This window comes from Temnothorax longispinosus, chromosome 6 (genome assembly GCF_030848805.1).
Source record: "Temnothorax longispinosus isolate EJ_2023e chromosome 6, Tlon_JGU_v1, whole genome shotgun sequence".
Taxonomy (NCBI): Eukaryota; Metazoa; Arthropoda; class Insecta; order Hymenoptera; family Formicidae; genus Temnothorax; species Temnothorax longispinosus.
Genome location: NC_092363.1, coordinates 23,231,286 through 23,238,827, shown reverse-complemented (window position 1 = coordinate 23,238,827; position 7,542 = coordinate 23,231,286). Strand labels below are relative to the sequence as shown.

General features: G+C 30.8%; 1 pseudogene; it reads left to right on the top strand.

Moving 5' to 3' along the window:
- On the top strand, positions 1-117 carry LOC139815521 (5S ribosomal RNA; annotated as a pseudogene).
- Positions 118-7,542: the final 7,425 nt, after the last annotated feature.

Below are 7,542 nucleotides of genomic sequence, written 5' to 3'. Positions count from 1 at the left end.
AACGTTCATATCAGGTTGTAATGTACCAGTTCTCGTCCGATCACTGAAGTCAAGCAACGTTGAGCACGGTTAGTACTTGGATGGGTGACCGCTTGGGAACACCGTGTGACGTTACCACCCAATTTTTTTTTGCATTTTTATTATTTTTTATTATTACACAGACGCGCGGTACGCGCGCGCTATTTAGCTTTAATATATTAGGTCTTTTTTCTATTGCTGCACTGCTGAACTATAATAGTGCAATAAGCTAGAGAGAGACAAGTATCTATATTTTGTTTCACTCTAACTTACTGCAGTGTGCACTAGTTCAGCAGTGCAGCAACAGAAAACAGACATATATTATACTATTACTATTACATTACACTATTAACCCCTTGATACATAAAACTGTTAAAATATGCGATCTCTTACGAAATAAGCGCAATGAGAAAATTAATCAGCATTACGGTAAAGCGGTAACAATTCAATCTCTTACATGCCTTCTTTAAGAGCAATATACAATTTTCGTATCGTAAATTCTTTTTTTTCCGTAATAAAATATTTATTTCATCTTAAATCAATTAATTTTGTACAACGTGATATAATATTTATCAATAGATATACGGATAGATAGATTATGAGAGAATCGGGTAAAACTGACCTGAAAAGTAAATAGATTAATAAAATCATTAGCGCATTTTTTTTAAATAAATTAATTAAAATATGTTACGTAATTGTCAAATATTTCTTTTATTGAATATTAAATTTTATTTAATTTAGTTAATAACACATTAAAAAATTTCTAAGTATTATTTTCTTTCAGCGACTTAGGCAATATTTAATCCTGAAAAAAGATACAGAGAGGCCAAACGCAGATTTCATATTCTATTAAATCTATATTTGAAGATGGGATAAAAAATAAAATAAAGTATACAGCTAAACATTGCAAATTTTTTCCTATTATGTTATTAATTAATTTTTATTTGACATATAAAATACAAAATATGTAATATTTTGCTCCAATTTTTAATCAAAGACAATATGCTTGCTTTTAAAAAAAATTGTCGAAATAACAATATTAAAAAATATTCCATATTCTTATAGTGTTCTCTCAATTGCGTTTCCTAAAAATATTATCTGTATATGTATATGTATATCTGTACATGTGTACGTGCATTATACTTATATGTACAATAAACTAATTAATAGCATATCAGAATAAAATATTAAATCTAATTTATTCTCTAGTCCATCCGTTTTAAGACAATGGATCTATGAGATGTAATTATCTGTAATACTTTTTCAATAATCTTAAAAAGTTTTAATTATATTTTATATTTATGATTTTCATAAATTTATCGCCTCAGATTATATAAAATAAAGAATAATTCCACACTCACACCAATACACAATGTACAACAGCGGAGTTGTAACACTATTGATCTGTAAAATCCAAACATAAAATCCAATTTATAACAGTACCTAAAGTAATCAATATTTCAAAGAATGATTATTGCGTGCACTGAATTATTTATTTATTTTTTTACAGTAAGAATATATCTGATAATTAATTAATTATGTAATTTTCTAAAAAAATAATTAATTCCGTAATAAATAATAAATAAGTAATAAAAACAAACAATTTCGTAACTTGCCAGTGATGATTAACAAATATATTTCAATTACATACATCGACTTAACTGGCCACAATTAAAACAAATCACTAATTACTCATTACAACTCATTAGTGATTTGTTTTAATTGTAGCCAGTTAAGTCGATGTAATTGAAATATATTAAGTAATAAAATACTCATCTTATAGTTGTCTCGCCCCGAATTATTCGATGTCTCTCAGACCTCCTGTTTGCTTTTCAAATTCTTTCGTTGCTTCTTCATAACATTCACTTGCGAGACTATCGATTAATTCTGACACGTAAAACACTTCGTACAAGCACTTGCTAGATTCCGACGGAGAATAACAAGGAAGAAATGGGATTACATGCAAAGGCACGCTTTATTATGCACAAAGCGTGAGAATTGATTAAACTAGTTAATATCGTAAAAATGCTTACTTTTCGAAAAGTTATACGACTTATACTACAATGCGATAACCTGCCGGCTCAAGATCTGAATAAGAGCGCGGTAACACCCTATGTGTAACATAGCGTGCTGTATCGCTTATAAACAACAAACATCGAGCGTATACCAGCCGCTATGAAATATTCATGGGAAATACTACGTATATTGAATAATATATTTTTCGCGTTCCAAGAATTATTAATGTACGAAAGTATAATATTACTTTCCGATAATACTAGCACTACTCTGACTTGTCTGCGTATTTGCGTATTACTACACATTCTCTGTCTAAAAATGGTAAGCTAATTATCAAATTAAGGCTCCTGGTCCCTGAGCCGAGAACTTTGCGTTGACGGTGGCGCCGTACCGTCGCGGCAGAAATAAAAACTCTCTCCTCTCACTCTCTCTAATGGAGAATTCTGTCTTGTGACATGTTGACAACCTATTTTGCGTTGCGTTAAATTTCTTTATTATTCGCTCTGTACTTGTGCTATAACGTTTAACGTATTCGTGAAACTCGTAAAATTGACCGTATGGTAAGATTTGCAAGAAATACATATGCGGAAGGAACATTCTCCACTCCTTTCGATAGTCGAAAACGGCTTGTTTTTCCGTATGTTTAGGCTTCGTTTTATGGCTGTTTGTTTATTGTCGAGGGAAAAGGATAGTATCCGGTCAATTTTAGAAGTGTGCTGAAACGATCTATAGTGATTTTTTATTGAAATATCTTTTTATTTCGGAAAATACCGCAACATAAAATAGGGTAATTTCTCGCCTCGATAGCAAGAAATTCAATATAGCTGCGGTGACTACCCAGGAGCGTTAAAAGAAATTCAAGCGCGATATAAAAGGTATTCAAATTTTAAATGGTCAAAGAGATAATTATATCCGCGAATATTGCAAAATAATAATTTATAATCCCTTTCTCTTAATATTTTATTTCAATTTCTACAGTAATTTCTATATACATTCTACATACTGTAGAATGAATAAATCATGCAAAGCATCCGCTTCGGCAAATCGCTTCGATACATTTACGAGTAATCGTCGGACTCGATTAATTGCGCGAGCTGATAATCAATAGTTCTAAATAATCGTAGAGAATAATCGTACTTGGCAACATTTGTCGCGATAACATTCCATTCCATTCCACCAAATAATGTGATGAAATACGCACGATTGCCAGCTCGAGATCCGAAGCGCGAATGATAGCTCCGATAGCACGGCGACACCGGTGACCCTCTGTGTAAACACAGCGCGCTGTACCCATAATAATAAACGCCCGCCGAGCGCGTGCTGCTACGAAATATGGGAAATACTACGTACGCCGAATATTTTATTCCTTGCGTTCCACATGAATTATTAATGTATAAACGACTGATAATAGGGAGTTTTTGCAATACCGTTTTTCAGATACAGTAAATGACAATGAATTATACAGATACGTTCACCGTCTAAATTTACATTAGGGATTTCGTTACGGTAATCCTGACGTCGACGGTAACCGTGATCCTTATTCTCTGAAAAATAACATCGGACGTTAATTTGAAAAGCGTTACGGTGAAATTATGATGTGCATGTGCAGTTTCGCCTTCCGATCGATAACGTGAATTTAGACGGTGAAAGTAACTAAATAATTCAGATACGTTTACTGTACACAGAAAAAAAAGAAGTGTCAAATCTTGTATACTTGTATATACGCAAACACTTATATACTTGTATATACGCATGAGAATATATAATTTTGAAATGAGATTATATTGCGTTAAACTAAGAAAACTTGCTTTGAAGTCATTTATATGTATAGTTAAGTTTTATATGGTTCAATCAAGAAAAAAAAAAAGTTAAAATTCTTATAAGAAGATTGTATATTCTTGCGTATATACAAGCATATCAGAGTTGAATTACTGTTGATTTGATACATCTTTTTTTTCTGAAGATTGCAAAAACTCCCTAATATATCACGAAGCTTTCCTATACGAGAATTATTCGATCCGTCTATTTGCACATTACTGTACATTCCCTTCCAAAAACAGTAGGTAAGCTAATTACATATCCATCATATTAAGAAATTCAAGCGCATATAAAATATATTCAAATTCAAATCAAAGAGATATAATTTATACCGTCTGCGAATATTGCAAAGTAATAATTTATCATTTTTTTCTTCTAATGCTCCGATTTTTACATATATGAAATAGGGATAGAAAAGACTGAAGAATATAATAGAATTAGAAAAAAATTGCTAATATAATAAAAAAGTGTGTAAATTAGAAATTTGCACATTTTTTTGCTTATATATGACTCAAGAACTAATCAACCAAATTTTAAAGAATTATACATATATGAAATAGGGGTAGAAAAGATTGAAGAACATAATAGAATTAGAAAAAATTGCCAATATAATAAAAATCAAACGGGCACAGTAACAACTGTGCCGCAACCAACAACGTAGCACTACGTCTCTACTATCAGGGCTACGTCAACTGTCCTTCGCTGAATACTTTAACATGAACTAGTGACAGTAGATAGTAGACAGTTGTTACTGTGCCCGTTTGAGTTTTTTAACACTTGTTGCAATTACAGTACGTATAAGACGAAATTCGGAGCGATATGCGCAATTACCCGCCCATTTGAGATTTAATGGGTTATCATACTTTGGTCAGCCTGAAAAGTAAAGGTCTTTTAGGCTTAGATTGCGGAAAAAGTAAAAATGCGATTTATTTCATGTTTGACAGTTGATTAATAATATACATATTTTAAGTTTTCTAAAATTTCAAATTTTATTTAAAAATATTAAAATTTGAATGAGATATGACAAATTGTATAAAACGTGTTTTTTTGTGCACAGATGAACCTACATGATCCCGCCATTTTGATTGTCATAAAACAGAAAAATCAATTTTTTTCATTAATTATATTGTACTGCCTTCCAAGCTTCGTTTTCTTAAAAACTAACGGAAAAAAAGTATTTAAATTTTTTCATAATTTTTGGCACACAAATTTTTATTGTAGTTCTTAAACTAAAAATGTTACCAACAAAATCGTCAGTCAAAACATGGTTTCGAGAAAAATGCGTTTAAAATTTGACTTGTTTTTTCAGTTATATAATAAATTTTTTTATCTTACCGCTAATTATCAATACCAGGACCGGTTCTAATCTGGGCGAGGCCGGGTGCAAATTAAAAAGCGAAGTTTACATTTATATCATATAATTCTTATTGAAATCTGTTTTATACATATACATATATTTCTTATTAAAAAAAAACATACTGCTTTTACTGCGAGGCATCAATTATACTGAAATCAGTCTGATGCTATGCTTGGCAGTTTTTCTTGCGATATATAAGAACGAAATAATACTTAATTAATTTTAATTTTAAACATTATACATATATGTATAAGTAATAAATCTCCACTTTTGTTTTTGCACACAGACAAGCTTATCGGACGTTCCAATTGGCTATCGTACTTGGCTGGGATAGAGACATGTGTATATAATATTTGCCTTATAGCAAATTCTGTCTTGGTTAATCCGGGTTCGATCAACCTAACCGTTCCGCACCTCGCACCGTTTGCACGCCCTTAACGTCAGCCCTGATCGATACCCGCTTAACGCTTCATACAATGGACCTTCCTTTTTATGTGCAGCATTCTCCAAGGATAATCTAGACCTTCGTCATTCATATTTACCTGCACGTAGGTATACGAATACGCGTCAAACTCGAAGAATATTTTGAATATCCACTTGGAACTTTTTGCACATTAATTTTAAGACTATAAATTATTTTTTAAACAAAAAAATTTTTCTATTTTTTTTTAAATTGATAGTGCAGCGCTTGTGTAAGCACAGCACGGTGTATTCATACGAACAAACGTCATATTCAGATATTTGCTAACCGCTATGAAATATTTTTAAAAAATACGCTGAATATTACATAAGTTCCAAATAAAATATTAATGTATAAACGATTGACAATATCAAAGCTTTCCGATATTAGAATTACTAAATTTGTTTATATTACTACACGATTTTTGTTCATAAAGAATTTACTAGCATGATAAACAGATATATCAAACATAATATTACTAATTAATCGTGCCGTAAATTCTAAGCACAATTTACTTACTTAATCTTATATCTAATCACACACGATTCCGTGCAATGACGTGACAAATAATGAAATCACGAATAAAAAATACTTTTAATTCAACGTCTGGAAATACGAATATATAGATAATTCTCATGATAACTTAAAGAGAAGAATACTCACAGGTTAACTTGGGTTAACTTATATCGAATTATCATGTAAGAAATAAATAAGATAAAGAATAAGTGCTTGGATATTTATTATAGGGCGTTTTCGCACAAAATTGACGGCAAGAATAAAATATTTGTTTATTTTTCACATAATTCATTGTATATAATTTAAAAATATTGAATAAATTTAGAAATATAATCAACTATCTCTCATAGCAATTGATTAAAAATATGTGCATTCTGAGAATGTTTCTAATTCTCTTTTCATTAAAAACTTTGTAAAATATTTTGTTAAATTGTTAAATTGTATGGTCAATTACAGTAATCATTCTTCTTTTATATACATAATCTCCACGAGATAGAGAATGGATTAATAAAAATAATGTTATATAAAAATAAATATAATAAAGGTTATCACGATTGACTGAGCATCGTTAACTATGCGATTGAATAATTATCTCGTTTCCCGCTTTTATCTGTCTGAAGATAAGAACCGCACGTGAACGCGTGTTCATCGGCTTGTTAATTGAACCGACGAACTGTATCGTTTTGAATAATAAATTATAATGTCGCGCGTTACAATAGACTTACAATTACATTCGCAATCCAAACGAATATGCAAAACTGGATCTTTATTTGTATTCAAGTCCTTCAAGTACGATATAACCGATAGATCAAACTCCAACCAAAGCAATCGCTCTCTTCCTCCTTTTACCCTAGGCCTAGACTGTTGCGTTCCTTTCGATTGCAAGGCCGACCGGCATGTTTTCATGCAGCATCAGATGAGCCTACGTAACACCTTATACCGATTGTCTCAGACATCAGACTTTGAACTTGCGAATTGCGATGCGATCACTTCCGATCGAGGTAATTAGGATGATATATATATATAGGATTATAAAATATATACAATCTCTTCATTTCTAGTAATTTATAATCAAATTAATTGTATATGAGTAAGAGTGCAAGAAATAATACAAAATACCTTAAAAAGAATGTTAAAAATAATGAAAGGTACAATAAAAAGGAACAATAACGTGAATTATACAAAAGTCGAGATAATTAGATAATCATATCTTATAGCTGCATTTTTGTAAATTCAAAAATACTTTCTTAATTAAATTAGAAATTGAATTTCAACTAAATAAAAAAAATGTAGCAAATGGCGCAGTCAAAATTATGCGATAATATATTTCATCAAAATATTTGCTTTCCGTTTGTAT